Source organism: Microtus oregoni, unplaced genomic scaffold (assembly GCF_018167655.1).
Source record: "Microtus oregoni isolate MIOR12 unplaced genomic scaffold, Mior012 000013F_ref0000133, whole genome shotgun sequence".
Lineage (NCBI taxonomy): Eukaryota > Metazoa > Chordata > Mammalia > Rodentia > Cricetidae > Microtus > Microtus oregoni.
The window spans coordinates 27,801,147-27,819,424 of NW_024543072.1; the positions used below are offsets into that span (position 1 = coordinate 27,801,147).

The window sequence follows — 18,278 nt, forward strand, 5'->3', positions numbered from 1 at the left end:
GACCGCAGACCCATAGGAAGTGTTTGGATTTGGCACCTGCCACCGGGATTTCTCCAAACACACGTTCAGGGCAGCATTCACAGCAATAGCTAGAATATTAGAGGGTGTCTCTAAGACCGATGTATATGGCGGTGGTGGGGTGGGGAGCAGCGCATTCATGAAAACTACAGGGTAAACACGGCAGTTTCCTTTAGTGGTACAATCTCCATAGTTTTCAACCAGAGGCTGCACAAATTGCCGAGGAGGGAAAGCATGTCCCAGTTTCCATGCGCCGAGGTTACAGATGAGGCACAGAGCTGCCATTTGTATTTGCAGGCGATCTCAATCACTCCGTATGCCTACCCTGGCACCATTTCAAAGCCGTATTTCACGTCACCCTAGTATTTTATCACACATCGCATGTCTGACACAGTTCTCCCTGGCACGCGAGTGCTTCGGGCTAAGTTTCAGATTTTGTCAGTGGGAACAAAGGCACTTGCTGCCACCCAGAAAGTGGCTGGGGAAACATTTCTCTGAGTGTCGCTGGTTTGTCAATGTAAAGCGCCAGGTGGGAAGAAAGGAGGGACAAGCGAGCTCACATCTCGCCAGTTTCTGTGCATTCTTCGCAGCTCATTCTCTGGCTGGGCTCAGGGCCAAGTGAGTCAAGTCTCTGAGCTTTTCATGTGCCAATGGCAGTCAATCCCTGGTACACCAAGAAGAGAAGAAAATGGAAGCTGTTTCCCAAGCAATTCATTTCACCAACTTCAGACTCTGTCATCCAGGGAGACAATCTGGGTATATCATTCTGTCTTTGCCCTGTGGTGTGGCCCAGACTCTGCTGAAAATAGAGTAGTCTCCTCTTTTTCTTCTGTACAACCAATCTGGTGCCTCGTCTCTGCCATGCTGTGTAACAGACCCTGGAAATCAAATGTCAGACATGACTACAGATCTCAGGTACCATGAATGAAACTGTCAGGGGCATTTAAGGTATGTAGGGGGTGGCGCTCACTAGGGTACTGACTGATTTTAGTAGGCTGGCATCTAAACCAAAATCCAACAGTCTCCAATGTGACTACAAGGAACAATTTGATGTCTGTAATTTTAGCTTATTCCACCTCCTCAGTCTGTCTAATCTGTGAGCTCAGTCACCACTATCCTCCATATTCCATATTCCAATGGCCTCTGGTTCATTCGGATTCTATTGAATGCTGTGTCTGCAAATAAGACCTAAGAGCTGAGAACATGATCTGTGTGCACTGTTTGTGGGGCCAGGACAGTGCTCCCATCATGTTTACTTGCCTTTAAGGCTTTATGTATAACTCAGGATAATTTTATCTCTCAGGAAGCATTTGGCAGATTCTGCATTTGCTTGGAGAAGTCATGATGGGAGAGGGAGGGATGAACTAGTCGCATCAAGTGAGTAGAGACCAGGGTTCCTACAGAATGTCATATAGTGCTCAAAATAACTCTCCACAATTAGGAAAGATCTGACCCAGAGCAGTAGAGCCTGAAGCTCTGTCAGGTGAGAACAGCAGCCATGTTAAAAGTCAAATGCTTCTGTCATGTGTCGTTACTTGCTGCTCTGGATATCATGTAAAGGGAGACAGTTCGTTTGTTTCCAGGCTGCCCAGACCCAAATAATCACACAGAAACTATATAAATTAAAGCACTGTTTGGTTGATGGCTCAGACTTATTTCTAGATAGCTCTTACATCTTGAATTAACTAATTTCTATTAGTCTGTGTATCGCCACAAGGCTGTGACCTACTGGTAAGGTCTGGCATCTTTCTCCTTCGGCAGCTATATGGCATCTCCCTGACTCTGCCTTCTTTCTCCCAGAATTCAGTTTAGTTTTCCTGCCTAGCTCTATTCTGCCCTTCCATAGATTAAAGCAGCTTTTTTATTAACCAGTGATAATAAAAAATATTCTCAGCATATAGAGGGGAATCCCACATCATCCTACATTCCTGCACATGTGTGTGGATGAGAGATGCAATGGCTAGCCAGATTGGAAGGGAGAATCTCAAGCATCTCTGGGTATGCTGAGGTCAGTTGCTCAGAAGTTGCATGGTAAAAGAAATCTTCTGTTTCAGCACTTGAGAATCTGAGACAGGGGGATCACTAGTTTGGGGCTACCTTGGGTTAAAAGTAAGATCTTGTCTTAGAAACAAACAAACAAAAAATAGGCTAATCATAAGAGGCAGCTGGAGACTAGGCTCTGACCCTGGATACCTAAGACTGACTGCAGCTCACCTTTATAGATTCAAGTGGCGTTAAGGTGTTTCTTCATAGGCAGAGCCACCTACAGAGAAAGGTCACTTAGAAGGGCATCTAGGTTGTTTCCAGGTTCTGGCTATTACAAATAATACTGCTATGAACATAGTTGAACAAATGTTCTTGTCATATGATCGGGCATCTCTTGGGTATATTCCCAGGAGTGGTATTGCTGGGTCCAGGGGTAGGTTGATCCCGAATTTCCTGAGAAACCGAAACACCGATTTCCAAAGTGGTTGCACAAGATTGCATTCCCACCAACAATGGATGAGGGTACCCGTTCCTCCACAGCCTCTCCAGCAAAGGCTATCATTGGAGTTTTTTATTTTAGCCATTCTGACAGGTATAAGATGATATCTCAAAGTTGTTTTGATTTGCATTTCCCTGATCGCTAAGGAGGTTGAGCATGACCTTAAGTGTCTTTTGGCCATTTGAACTTCCTCTGCTGAGAATTCTCTGTTCAGTTCAGTGCCCCATTTTTTAATTGGGTTAATTAGCATTTTAAAGTCTAGTTTCCTGAGTTCTCTATATATTTTGGAGATCAGACCTTTGTCTCTGAGCATGGCGAACAATGAGGGCTGATGAGAAGCCAAGGACAATGGCACGGGTTTTTTTTTTTTCCCCCTTTTTTTTTTAATTTTTTTTTTATTGCGAAAAGAAGAAAAAAAACATAAACAAAAAAACAAGTTTCCACCTCCTCCCAGCCTCCCATTTCCCTTCCCCTCCTCCCACCCTTCTCCCCCTCCTCCCACCCTTCTCCCCCTCCCCCCACTCCTCTCCCCCCCCCCCCTCCAGTCCACAGAGCAGTCCAGGTTCCCTGCCCTGTGGTAAGTCCTAGGTCCTCCCCCCTCCGTCCATATCTAGGAAGGTGAACATCCAAACTGGCTAGGCTCCCACAAAGCCAGCACATTAAGTAGGATCAAAACCCCCTGCCATTGTCCTTGGTGTCTCATCAGCCCTCATTGTTCGCCATGTTCAGAGAGTCCGGTTTTATCCCATGCTTTTTCGGTCACAGTCCAGCTGGCCTTGGTGAGCTCCCCGTAGATCAGCTCCACTGTCTCAGTGGGTGGATGCACGCCTCGTGGTCCCGAATTCTTTGCTCATGTTCTCCCTCCTTCTGCTCCTCCTTGGGACCTTGGGAGCTCAGTCCAGTGCTCCTGTGTGGGTCTCTGTCTCTATCTCTATCCATCACCAGATGAAGATTCTATGATGATATGCAAGATATTCGTCAGTATTGCTCTAGGATAGGGTCATTTCAGGTTCCCAATCCTCAGCTGCCCAAGGAACTAACTGGGAACCTCATCTTGGGCACTAGGGAGCCCCTCTAGGGTCAAGTCTCTTGCCCACCCTAAACTGGCTCCCTTAACTAAGAATTGTGGTTCCGTGCTCCCCTATCCACCTTTCCTTTATCCCAATTCTCCTGTTTCCCAGGTCCCCCCTCCTTCCCTTCTACCTTTTCTCTCCCCATCTCCCTTTACCCCCATCCCACCCCATCCCCAAGATCCCATTTTCTCCCCGGAAATTTGGTCTACTTCCCTTAGCCAAGAGGACAACTATATGTTTTTCCTTGGGTTCACCTTCTTACTTAGCTTCTTTAGGTTCACCTCTTGTAGACTCCGTGGTCCTTATTTATGGCTAGAAACCAATTATGAGTGAGTACATCCCATATTCAGTGAAAGATTTATTTGACAAGAACTTTAAGGCATTGAAGAAAGAAATTGAAGAGGATACCAAAAAATGGATGGACCTCCCTTGCTCTTGGATTGGGAGGATCAACATAGTAAAAATGGCAATTCTACCTAAGGCAATTTATAGATTCAATGCAATCCCCATCAAGATCCCATCAAAATTCTTCACAGATCTGGAGAAGACAATAATCAACTTTATATGGAAAAACAAAAAACCCAGGATAGCCAAAACAATCCTATACAATAAAGGATCTTCTGGAGGCATTACCATCCCTGACTTCAAACTCTATTACAGAACTACAGTAATGAAAACAGTGTGGTACTGGCATAAAAACAGAGAAGTCGACCAATGGAATCGTATAGAAGACACGGATTTTATCCCACAAACCTATGAACACCTCATTTTCGATAAAGGAGCTAAAAGTATACAATGGAAGAAAGAAAGCATCTTCAACAAATGGTGCTGGCACAACTGGATGTCAACCTGTAGAAGAATGAAAATAGACCCATATCTCTCACCGTGCACAAAACTCAAGTCCAAATGGATTAAAGACCTCAATATCAGCTGGCACGGGGTTTTGAACCTACGTAATGTGCTGGCTTTGTGGGAGCCTAGCCATTTGGATGTTCACCTTCCTAGAAATGGATGGAGAGGGGAGGACCTAGGACTTACCACAGGGCAGGGAACCCTGACTGCTCTTTGGACTGGAGAGGGATGGGGAGAGGAGTGGGGGGAGGGGGAGAAGGGTGGGAGGAGGCGGAGAAGGGTGGGAGGAGGGGGAGGGAAATGGGAGGCTGGGAGGAGGTGGAAACTTGTTTTGTTTTTTTTTTCTCCTTTTCTCAATAAAAAAACGGAAAAAAAAAGAGAAAGGTCACTTAGTCCATGGTATTATAACAGGAGTATGTGGAAATCAAATACACTTCATATTTTCTTGGCTAGCTTCTAGGCCTGCCTGGAAAGCAAGTATCTCTGATTTCAAAAGATGGTAGCAATTACTACTTTTTCCTAAGGGAAAGATGCCACAGAGATGAAAAAACATGTTTTAAATTGCTGCATGCCTCCTGCAAGCTTGGAGTCTATTTGTAAGACATTTATCTCCTTATGCACTCATTCCCCAATTATCATTTAATTAATAAACCTAACAACATGAGGTATGCTGATCAATAGGAAGAGAATGGATGAAACTGAACCTGAAGTATCATGGTATTGACCCATCTGTAGGAGGCTGAGAGCCATTTCTCTAAAATGAGCCTGCTTCCTTCCACTGAGATTCAGAGAGAGGGACCCAGATGTCTAATAATATTTAGACAGCTAGATAGTGTGATGGGTTCAATGGGCACTCTTCTGAGTCTCAGCATTTGTGGACAGAAATGAATTGGCTTGTAAACTAGGACCACTGTGTTCACTTCTGTGGACATGGCCAACTATCTTTGTGGTATGGATACTGCCCGGCAGCTGACAGCATAGTCAGAAGCCTGCCTGATTAAATATATGTTTAGACATTTTCACAGACATTTCTAAGAACCAGACAGATCTGGGATACAAGACAGGAGACAGAAGCAGGTTCCTCCAAGGACCTGTATTTCCCTTCCCATGTGTTCCCACCTTTCCTCTCTGAATGTCATGAAGGTTCTAGAACTCCAGATGTGAGACAGTTGCTGACAGCTCAGATATCCTATTTATTCATGGTGTCAAAGTCACAGCGATGGGGTTTAAATGTTGCTATCATAATTTTGGAGGTAAACATCAGCTTATGGAAACCCACATCCTGTGGGTTGCATCTTTCATCTGGGCCTGAGCTATGAGGGAGAGATCAGCCTCATGTGGGTTCAATATCCAGCAAACACACCCAGGCTAACTTTGGTAATCAGTGTTGCACAATGAAAATATCAGGGAAATTCATTAGCGGGATAAAAATCTGTAACTTTTGCTGTCTCTGAGACCACTGGGAATGCTTCCTCAGTGAACTCTTGGACTAGGGATTGCCTTACCCTGAATTATAGTGAAATCTGTCTTAAGTGATCACCCAGGGACCACCAAAATCTGTAACTTGGTAGAGGTTGAACTTTAGCTAAAGGTCAAACAAAATTCTTCTAGAAACCTTGGGGGTTGCTTAAAGGTGAAATAAAAAGCTTAGAGGAAAATTGACTTAATCCCTGGTTTTTGAACCAAGTAGCACTTGCTAAGCAGGCTGAGGAGCACTGTCAGCTCCAAAAAGCCTGACTAATCCATCTGAGAGGCCTCATCCCCCCTGTCAGGTACACGGGCTCTTCTGACCTAGGAGACACTACTGATGCTCTTGTTTGCCAAAGATACCCAGCCCCTTTGCCCATGGCCCAGGGCCATTGCCAGGAGTAGAGTTTCAATGATATTCCAGGCCAGGCCTTGCTCATGTTTCAAAGAACACAGTTCACCAATGCCTTTGAGAGTCTCCGTTCAGCAATACTAGCTAGCGTCTGTCCTCTATAGGAATATTTTGTCGGAGAAAACTGGGGGCTGAACAGATAGCTCAGCAATAAGAACATATCCTGCTCTTTCAGACAGTTCCAGGTAGGTTCCCAGCACCCATGTTTGGTGGCTCATTACTACCCGTGACTCCAGCTTCAGGGGATCCAATGCTTTCCTCTGGCCTCCACAGGTACCTGTACACATGTGTAGGTACACATAAATAAAAATAATACAACCTTTTAAAGGGAGAGATGTTTATTTCAGTCTATAATGGAGATTTACTCTTCTATTGCATCTCGCAGGGCCTAGCGTGGAAAAGAAGTCAGGTGCATCATACCTGTTTCTAACCCTCTCTGGAGCACACAGAGGAGGCTTTAAGTCATCTTGAGCTTATACTAGACTACTAGGAAATAACATCCTAGACTAACTGTTTTCTCATAGTTCTGGTAGCTACAAGTCCAAAAGTAGGCTGCCATGACTAAGGTCTTGGTGAGGGCTTACCATGCTCCTGCCTTACTGATATCATCTACTCCTGGATCCACATATCCCAGAGAGAAAAGACACAGGTGTCTTCAACTGCTTGGAAGAACACTAATGCTGCCATAGGGCTACAGAGTTAATCAAAGATCCCACCAGCAAATCTTGTACTGTGGTTGGGGTTTTGTGACATGGACTTTGGGGAACACATAGTGAGTAGCACTCTGAAATTCTTGGGGCCAAACAAAGCAGGCATCAGAGACCAAGATGGCAGCTGTGTTATGCTTGCTATCTTCCTATAAGCAGAGAAGGACCCAGGCCTGTCAGGTGCACATCTAAACCATGACACGTTTTGATAGCTTAGTCTACTCACTGTAGGATTTTCTTACTTTACCTCTCAGAAAAATCAAAGCAATATAAATGCCTATCGTAGTGTTCATTGGGCCCTTATGCCAGTCACCGTCCTCAGCAAGCCTGCTCCCTACAGTGTGTCCTAGCGAATTTTCACCATCGTATCTCAGTCACGGCACTCTTCCCCATTTGATAAGATAAGCTTCCATAGAACATGAGTTTAACATGCTGATTCTTTTTAGGAATAGTGGAACGATCTAATGGCACAGCAAGGGACAGCTTTGAGGACAAGGACACGTAAGAGTGGCCTTCTTCATGGGAAGAGAAAACTGACCTTGATGGAGCTGCTGCCAAGATGGCAGTAGGCAGGCAATGCTGGTGGCTTTCAATTATTCAGAGTAATGTCCCCAAGATTGCTTCTGCCGCTCCTACCACAGAGATGATGCCTGCCTGTAAGCCGCTGTAGTGTCACACTTCAGAATCCGTCTCCTTTGGGAGGGGAGATCTCTTACCACCATGGATGTTTATGACACAGTGGTCAGCGCTGGGACCTTAGTGTTACTCAACTTTCTGTCGACTGAGCTAACAGTCACAACTCTTATTCACTTAAGACCCGAGCTGAAATGGGAGAGGCAGAGGGGGGTCCTAGGAGAAATGCTGACACAGACTTCTTAGCATGGAAGCAATGTTTATCCGGGACATTTGGATCTGGATGTTTTAGACCTTGTGTTGCTCTGTAGTAAGGGTTATCCCCTATTTAGGTAATCTAGCTTAGTTTGTATTCTGAAGAAACTGGTGTTTGGAGTAAATGGCGTAAAGTGCACGAAAGGAAGCCGTGCACTCCCTTGATGCCTGCCTCACATAACTAAACACTTATTTATCTTTTTTTTATTAAAAATTTCTGCCTGCTCCCCACCTCCCATTTTCCTCCCCCTCCCCCCATCCCCCTTCCTCTCCCTCTACAGTCCAAAGAGTAGTCAGGGTTCCCTGCCCTGTGGGAAGTCCAAGGTCCTCCCCACTCCATCCAGGTCTAGGAAGGTGCACATCCAAACAGACTAGGCTCCCATAAAGCCAGTACATGCAGTAGGATCAAAATTCAGTGCCATTGTCCTTGCCTTCTCAGTCAGCCCTCATTGTCCCCCACGTTCAGAGAGTCCGGTTTGATCCCATGCTTTTTCAGTCCCAGTCCAGCTGGCCTTGGTGAGCTCCAATTAGACCAGTCCCACCGTCTCAGTGGGTGGGCGCACCCCTCATGGTCCTGACTTCCTTGCTCATGTTCTCCCTCCTACTGCTCCTCATTTGGACCTTGTGGGTCTTTGTCTCTATCTCCATCCATCGCCAGATGAAGGTTCTATGGTGATATACAAGATATTCATCAGTATGGCTATAGGATCGGGCCATTTCAGGCTCCCTCTCCTCAGCTGCCCAAGAAACTAGCTAGAGACATCATCCTGGACACCTGGGAACCCTTCTAGAGTCATAACTAAACACTTATTTATCTTAATGCCTTATTTATGTTAATTGAGCTGACTTAGCTCACAGGTCTGAGTGAAGATGCCTTGGAAGTCAGGCAAACGGCACAAACGCAGCTCATGGATAAATCCTCAGAAGGGCTCGTGGGTTTACAGGTTTGTGTCTGGTGGCTCCAGCTTCCAGGAACCTGGTTGTTGGCTCCTTTCCAGAGCGATCATCCATGTTCCACCACAGTATTACTCTTCTGTTTATAGTGACTTCCAAGGCCAGAGCAAGACTGGCTCACCATGGTGCCGTCTTCTGTTCTACACTCCTGTATGCACAGGCTGATAAAGGAGCTAGCAATACAAGTTCCTGGAGCTCTGCAAACTTGGCTGCTGCTGGAATCGTGATGATAACAAGCTAGCCAGCTAAGCTTCTATCACGTTCACTGCTCAGCAGCCCCACTCCTTTCTCTCAATAGTACTGCGCTACACCTGCAGTGAAGATCTGTGATCTAATATGTAGGCCCAACATTCTGAATTATCCTTGTCTGGTTTAGCGTAATCAGCTCTAAGTAACCAAGAGGTGGTATCTTACAAAAGCTACTTGGTTAGTAGGAAACATTAAAATAAAGGATCAATAGGAATCAAGGATCTATTGCCTCAGGTATTAAGACTTCTAAACAGAGTTTGACACGTAATCAACCTATATTTTCTTATAATTCACATTAAAAGCCAACATCGTTATGTACTAAGCCTGAGGATTGTCTCCACTAGAAGACCCTAACAGAGGGCCATCCAGTAACAGCCTAGATGCCAAGTTGGACCTGCTGTTTGTTTGAAGACATAAGTTTTTTTTTAAACATTTATTTATTTATTATGTATACAATATTCTGTCTGTGTGTATGTCTGCAGGCCAGAAGAGGGCACCAGACCTCATTACAGATGGCTGTGAGCCACCATGTGGTTGCCGGGAATTGAACTCAGGACCTTTGGAAGAGCAGGCAATGCTCTTAACCACTGAGCCATTTCTCCAGCCCTGAAGACATAAGTCTACCTGTATTTCAATAAAACTTATGTCTTCATAAGTTTTATTGAAATACAGGTAGACTTATGGACTATTTTCTTAATACAATGGAAAAATATTTGTGGCACAGACCTAGGCTACATGGCATAAAATAACACCTATTTAGCCTTTTATAAGTGAAAAATAATGGTTATCACTGTCCTTTACTAAAGTTGGAAGAAAACCTTAACTAACATGCAATGCATGTTTATTGAAAAGGCTGAAATAGGGCAGGTTCCATCTGGGGCATAATAAAGAGTTATCTACTGTACGTGGAGAAGGCATGATGCGATGGGCCACTGGATAAATATGACAGGCACTTACTAAGCAAGGTAAGACTAGAAACACGGATTTGAGGGTTGTAGAAACAGCATTTAAAGCCATGGCCTTGAAAGAGAGCTTGTGGGAGGAAAGGGGAGTGAAGGGCAAGCAAGAGAGCTGAGATCAAGCGTGGGCTGCTCTGACATTCCCTACATGGGTATAGGAGGAAGAAAAAGCAACCTAAGAAGCTGCTACAAATGCAAAGGCCTGGGGTTGACCAAGTGTGAAGAAATTGGGGGATGTGGTTAGACCACAGTACATCAGGAAGGACTGAAGCCAGATGTGATCAGAGAAGAGTTTCAGTTTCATTCCATGTACATAGAAAGGGAAGAGATGAACCTAAAATAGCAATAAAACAGTATAAAAAAAAACTGCATTCTGAAGTCGGATGCCTGAATTTATCTGAAAATCCTGCTAATTCCTGGATTGGTAACTTTTGCTGGTTAAATGAAGAATAGAGGAAATAATGTTTGCAGTATGCTTAGATGAGTGCTAAACATAGAAGCACACAGTATATGCTCAGTGGATGTTGGGGTTTGATTACTCTTGAGGGGAAAAGTGTTTGGAGATCAAGAAAACATCTGTTGTCAGTCCTCACTTCCCACCTTGCTTGAGACAGGGTTTCTCCTTTGGCCACTGCCTATGCCGGGCTGGCTGGTCCATGGATGTCTAGTGTGTCTGTCTCCGCCTCGCGTTTCGTGGTAGGCACTCTGGGATTCCTGATGCACCACTGCTCTTAGCTTATAGAATTTCTGGGGATCTGAACTCAGGTTCTTATGCTGGCATGGTGAGTGCTTTACCCACCGATCTATCTTCTGAGTCCCAACTTAGACTTTTCAGATGATGAGGGTAGACTGGAAGCACTCAAACACAGAAGCAAGGAAACCATTTAAATGCAGCTCAGATGACCCAGGGGAGAGAGGGGTCTCTGTCCAACTCTCTTGGAACCCCACAAGGTCCTTTGATTTTTCCTGGTGCATGTTACTCTTTCACCATGGTCTCTGGGCCAGCAGATGCCAGCAGATACAGAGACGTGAGCTGCCTCATGAGCCCGCCTCTCTCAGTTCTTTAGGCTGTGCCCAAATCCCCTCCACCCCCGGACAGGTACTGATATGTAGCACTTACCCATAGAGAAAAGGACAGCAGCAGTCAATCCCAGCACATGGCAGGGAGGGGCATGGGCACGGATCCTTGTCTTACATGGTGCAGAAAAGCTGTGGGTCTCTGGTCCAAGTACCTTCCCCAAGAGACAATGCCATCCTCACTTCAGGGTGGCTCCTCAGCAGGCAGGCAGGCAGGCTTTTCATGCTCCTTTAAGTTCTGAGGGCAGGCAATTCAAATTCATTTCTGAGGACACAGCACCAAACTGGGGCTGTGTTAGCCCACAAAAAACCATTAATGGGATAATGTACTCCATCATGGAGAAAGAATCAAAGAGACTGTAATGGGGCTTCATTATATCCATCTGTCCATCCATCACTTCTTGCCCATTGCTCACCACTTGACTTGAAAAATGAGACGCCCCCTAACTAATTAGATTTACCCTAATCTCCTTTATGGACCATCAATCCTCTTCAGAGGCCATCTGTGAGTTTAGAGTTCAGACCTTTAAGAATTATGCTAATCAGTCTTCCTCTAATTTAAAGTGTTCTTCTGATGACCACAATTTGAAGCTTCTGGCTGTGAGAAATGAGAAAACCATTGTGAGATTTTGTTCTAATTTTAAGCACCCTCAGTGCCGCCTAAGGGATAATTTCGAAGAAAATAGTCAAAAAGTGAAGGACCTTTGAGCCAGGTAACATAAAAAAAGAAAAAAAAAGGAAAAGAAAAGAAAAAGGAAATCACCGAGTGTGGGGAGAATTTTAATTGTTTTGTAATTATTAGGACATGGTGTGCTTTCTTTTGTATGATCAAATTAGAAGTTGCCAGAGCTATTAAATTATGTTATGGCATGGAACTGTAGATTCCACTGGCGTATAAAACACAGTAAAACCGGCTCAAGGAGGGATGCACCAAGAGGGGCGTTATGATGAGCAGGTATTCTGCCCCTGTGTTGGCGGGGGGCTGTGGTGTGACCACATGATTTCAGTACAGGAGGTCACTGGTTTGAAGGTGGGAAGACCTTAGCACATGAGGGCTGCTGTAGAACCTTCTCCTGGTATATAGAAATAACAAGTTATGGAATTAGACGCAGAGCACATAACGTTCAGGGGAAGTCCTGGTGCTCTGTTGCTTCCATGGTGAGTCTTATCCACAACTCATGCTCTTGATTGCAAGAGGTCACATGCTAAGTACTTGAGCTCCTATAGGCTGCTCACCTTCGGTTGCATCCACTGTAACTGCTGTGGCCCCCACAGACCATTTGAAAATGGGTCTTGTGTCCTAGTGAAGACAGTGGACTACGTATGACCTGTCCTTTACCAACCAATGCCTGCTCTTAATCATTATCCGAGACCGACCCTTGCTTTGAAGCATCCCTGCCCTGTAAGCATAAAATGCGATCCACATGCATATTTTTAGATTTTTTTTATAGTGGGTATGTTTTAAACACAGAAAATGCTCACCTCAGCTAATTCAGTCCACAAATTTCCTCATGGGCATAACCAGAGGTCTGTATGTATGCTAAGTGATTCTAGAATTCATAAAGTTGATAATAAAGTTAACCCTAACTATGGGGTACTAATGTTTCCTTTTACTCAGTGAAGGTGTGTGGCTATTACTGCAGGGCCCTCTCAAGATGGTAACTAGCTGTGGGTTCTCACTGGCTAGTGGACTATCTCAATCACCCCTAGAGCACCAACTCAGTGTTTTCTCCAGCCTTTCCTTCAAAAAATGATTCCTTCTCCCCTTCCTCCCACTCTTCTCCCCCTCCCCCCCCCTCCTCTCCCCCTCCCTCTCCAGTCCAAAGAGCAGGTGGAAACTTGTTTTTTTTCTCCTTTTCTCAATAAAAAAAAAACTATAAATAAAAAAAAATGATTCCTATGGGATAGCTAGAGGTCAGTTTTCTTGTGGTTTTCCAAACCCTAAGACAATACAGTTGTCACTGGCAACGTAGACTGCCAGCCCGCAACCAGGCAAGGGCAGATCTTTCATTTATATTCTGCTGTTTGTTTTTCTCTCCAACTATCACTGAAGGGGAGAAGGATGTAGCTACTAGGATTCTAGGGACAAAAATGGGTTAGCAGGAGATATTCAAGAGCTGGCTCTTTATCTGCATCCTTCATAACTTTATTGTGCTATCATAGTTTGATAAATAACCGTCATTAAATTTTCAGATTGATGAGAGCTGCAACGAAATCTTATTTGTTCTGTATGTCTTTTCCAGAATGTCTCTATTCTTGCCTTAGCATTTTGTAGTTTACAAAGCACAATCAATCCATTATTGGAGGGCAGAAAATGAGCAGACCTGCAGTATCCTCCAGAGTATCTTGTCACGGCTGGTTCATTTGGGTAAAAAGTACTTCACATGCACCTCTGTATGTCTAGCTGTGATCTTATAAGGTCGTCGTCATTAAGGTACTGGATTTGAAGTCACCATTAAAGCATTTGATTGAACAATAATCATTGATGTTTTGAAGGTCAATGTAAGATGGGCTGTCATGGATAGACATGATTTTGGACACAAGCAAGCTATAATTAAGTGAGGAAGGCAGATGCGTATGATAGTATTTATAATAAATCTCCTGAAATCTCTGAAATGGACATCTCATCCTCTGGTGGATCTGGGGAATAAATTGTTTTTTCATTTATTCCATGAAATAGAGAACAGCATGTGTGGTGGGCAAAGCAGGCTGCTTAGAGAACATAACCTGTTGATATAGTTGAGAGGTGAGGGTAAAGTGGAAATTAAGGACCTTTAGTACCAAGATGATAGGTCAAGGATCCAATTGTGAGACATCAAGTATCAGGAAACTAATTGAAGTGCCCTGGATATGAGTGACCGTCCAGTTTCTACCCTTAAAACTGACAAGCCCCTGATGTATGTTTCTTCATGTTGTTCACTGAAGTTTATTTGTTTTAAGACACGATCTTACTATGTATCCCTGGTTGGCTGAGAACTCGCTATCCAGACTAGGCTGACATAGAACTTACAGTTGTCACAATGGCCTTGAGCAGGGCTGATGGAGGCCTGTTTGAGAAAGCTGTTTCTCTGATCTGAGTGGAGACCTAACATTCCAAGCTACAGGAAGCAAAAAAGTTAATTCGGTTTGTTCAAACACTTGAGCTAAGCAGCACCCTTCAGGAGGGTGGATTTACCTTAAGCCACGTTAGAGAGATAGGAGGACTAGTCCTTTAACGCAATCCATACTTTCTCTTCAGAATCTTTGTTGTCTGTGCAGTTCTTCCATGGCCTCATGAGACTCTGAGTCTCCCAGCCTTCTCGAGTCCTGACTCAGAAAGAAGTAGCTTTTCCTTTTTTCGTCTCTTCAATGTGTCTTTTGGATGCTGACATGTGTGTGTGTCTACAAACACAAGAAACACGTTGGTTGCTGGGCGGTGGTGGCACACGCCTTTAATCTCAGAACTTGGGAGGCAGAGACAGGCAGATCTTCATGAGTTTGAGGCCACCCTGGTCTACAATAACTAGTTCCAGGATAGGTGCCAAAGCCACAGAGAAACACTGCCACAAAAAAAAGAAAAGAAAAGAAGAAGGAAGGGAGGAAGGAAGGAAGGAAGGAAGAAAGAAAAAAAGAAAGAAAGAAAGAAAGAGTTACCAAGCTAGACTCTGGTGAAACCAAATTTCTGTTGTTGATAACCATGTGGGGTACACTCTTACGTGGCCTCTGACATAAAGCTACACACATACATGTGAATACAGTCACACAGATGCATGCACACTTTATTTAGCCCATTAATTTTTTAAAGGTACTTCACTGTAGAAACTTTAATGTTAGGCATTGTTAAATATAGAAAAAAGAAGGTAGGAGTATGGTACTGTAGTTCTAACACACAGTGTGTTAAGATCATCGCTCTCACCCTTTACTGATGTGAGGAGCCTGGCCCGGGGGTCCTGGGTTGAGTCAGAAAGGAAACCAAGTGAACCATGGGAAAAAGGCAGTAAGAAGTACTCTTCCACGGCCTGTAGTGGTATTTCATTTGTATTTTAATAAATAATGCTTGCCTGAAGATCATAGAGTAAAACAGCCACATTGGTCAGCCTGACAGACCAGGCAGTGGTAACACACACTTTTAATCCTAGTAGCCACACTAGGTTGCTATAGAAACCAGAGCAGTGCATGCCTTTAATCCCAGTGGTGCACACCTTTAATCCCAGCCCTAGAGAGGAATATAAGATGGGAGAAGACAGTTCTCAGACACAGTCTCATTCTGAGATTCTTGGAGGTAGGATCACCATTTTCGGACTGAAGTAGAGGTAAGAGCTAGTGGCTGGCTGCTTTGCTTTTCTGGGTCTTCATATTAAACCCCAATATCTGTCTCTGGGTTTTTATGAATCATGCTTCAATGGCCTCTGCTTCAGTTCCTGTTACCAGGTTTCTGTCCTGCCTGAGTTCATGCCTTGCCTTCCCCTGATGATGGGCAGTTACCTGGAAGCCAAATAAACCCTTTCCTCCCAGAGTTGCTTTGATGTCTAGGATAGCAATAGAAACCCTAAGACATCTTCTTTGTAACAGCACTGTATACCTGGCACCCAACACAGTGCCAGGCAGAAAGCAAGTACTCCATTAATTGCAATCAAGTTAGAACAGCATCATTATCCTTGGACCCCCATCATTTGGCCTAGAGCAGAAAGGCCCCAGAACTGGACCAAGGACACCTCTCCCTCAGCCAGAACAACAAGCCGTTTCCCATAGAGCATCATTTACTCCTGGTGGGTTTGCTGTCATTTTGCTAAATACCCCATCCTTGAATCTAGCTTCTTTTGTAAGTAGATGGCTTGCCTGTGCACTCAAAGCACAGACTAACCATTTGCCAAGTGTAAAGAGAGTTAATAACTGGCTTCCCCACTCCCATGGAATGCCAAAAAATCAGTCTGTCTGACTTGAGAATGTTTGATGTTTGATTTTTTGGCATCCAGTTAGCCACAATCTGATAACCAATTAGGAGCACTTACAGACTTGGACTAATAATTTAGCTACCAGGCTGCTGTCACATGTCACCTGAACTGGAGTCAGTTATTGCCAGTGTCAACATAGCTTCCAAATGAATCTTTTTTTCCAATCTACCGTGCAAGTTTTCTATGAAAATAGCAGTCAGTGCGCCACTCCTTTGCCCTGTGGAAAGCGGCAATAATGGAGTTGCAGAGCCCTCAAAACACAGTCTTGGTTTAGGAATCAACGTAAGCAAACAGACTCGAAGAGGTCATAAAATGCAGAAAGAGCATGCATTTATTATTGTGATTGCAGGCATGTTACTAGCATCCAGACAAAAGGTGCTATGCTGCAGAAACGGGACCAAGAGAAAATATGGAGAAGGGAGAATATGGTGGCGAGTATCTCAGCCTGTATTAGGAAGTATGTCACACTTGTTTACGAAGAGGTTGATCTCCTGCAATATACCCTTAGTATAAAAGTCAGAATGACCCCTCAAGGTGCACATCTTCTTCAGCCCGCAGTATTAGCAGGTACAATTATTACTTAAATTCACTTAGAGCTGAAGATGATGTTTTTACATTACTTAGTATGTGTGCAAGTGACAGTAATGTCTACAAGACTTATGACTAAGAGTTGAGAAAGGGAAGATTTGCCACTATTGAGCAGTTGTTGGTTTTATTTTATTTTTTATTTTTTGATTTTTGTTTTTTGTTTTTTTGGGTTTTTTTTTTGTTTTGTTTTTGCTTTGTACTATTCCACTCTCCTTACATGTCAGACTCTATTTCTCTGCTCCAATGGGACATCACTGACCTACATGTTATAGGTACAATCCTCACACAACTGAACGGTGATGGATCATACTGCCTTAGCGTTCAAGATCATCCTCATAACTGGACCATGTGTGAGGTCCTGAGAAGCAACATGGCAGTTGGATTCAAATGTTACAGGCCTGTTTGGTCCAGCCTGCCTTCAGTCAACTGCCTTGCCAAACTCTGATTCCAGGAACAAGCATTTTTTGCATATTTGTGTCTGGACCTTTAAATAGAAGCCAGAAATTGTAAGAACTTATTTCAAAGCATTTTTACTTTTTGTCTTTTAAAAGCTCCTCTAAACCTTTGAGCAGGATGAAGGTGAGATTAATGAAAAGATTAGCTCTCCTGCAAGCTTTTGGTGGGTCCTTCGCTCACTAACTCCTAACAATACTTCTAGCTGGGTTTGAGAACAACAAAGAGACAATTTTTTGAATGAGACATGCATGCTCCTCTGTAATAACTCTCCTTACGCCTCCCAGACCTGACCCTCTCCATGGCCTCTTTAGGATTCTCAATAATAAGATCTGGGGTTTGAGATTCACAGTAGGAAGTTGAGACAGGTGAGGGTTCTTCTCTAGAACACTTAGAAAGTTGTCACCACCCTTCAATGGTGATTTAATTTTTTGCAGTGGTAACCTTGTTTGGATTTGTTTGAGTTGGGGGTCAGGGAGAAAACAAGGGGCGTTTGCCATTGCCCTACATCTTTGTGGCACATGCTGGTTTCTGGGTTGTGAACAATTGTAGGGCATATAAAATGCACAGTTGAGCCGACATTAAGGAAAGCTTGACTTCTTTCAAATATTCTGCCTAACAGGAAAGAAAAGCACTTAAGTCCTTGGTGAGAAAGATCGACCGCCATGCACGGTAAACTCGTTTTTCCAACTGCAGTTGGGACCTTAAGTCTTTCTTAAAGAAGGGTTTGAAAGGAAAAAAAGAAAAAGAAAATACCTGAGATTTGGAGACAGGTATGATACACACCTGTAATCCTGGTACTCGGTGGATAGAGTAAGGAAGGTTTGTTTTTGGAGAATGATTTCAGCTACATAGTAAGACCCTGTCACAAATGAAACAAATGAACAACTAAAAAAGAAAGGAAAAAAAGGAAGAAAGAACAAACTAAACCAAGAAACATCAAAAATAAAGATTCCTGGGTCATGGGTAGGCCTTTGTAAAGAAAGAAAGAAAGAAAGAAAGAATAAATGAATAAATAAATAAATAAAGGCGTGCGCCGCCACTGCCCACTGCCTGGCAAAAAAAAAAAAAAAAAAAGGAAATAGAGGGAGCTGTTTGGGAAAGGTTGACTCCTAGTTTGTTTGTACAACGCGCTCACAGGCCAAGTTCTTTGGAGCGCACT

The 18,278-nt window shown here is 43.9% G+C and overlaps 1 protein-coding gene across 5 annotated transcripts in view; it reads left to right on the forward strand.

Annotated features, from left to right (window-relative positions):
• Fhit (fragile histidine triad diadenosine triphosphatase) overlaps positions 1-18,278 on the forward strand; it is a 1,425,825-nt gene that overhangs the window by 1,364,773 nt on the left and 42,774 nt on the right. The window lies entirely within an intron of this gene.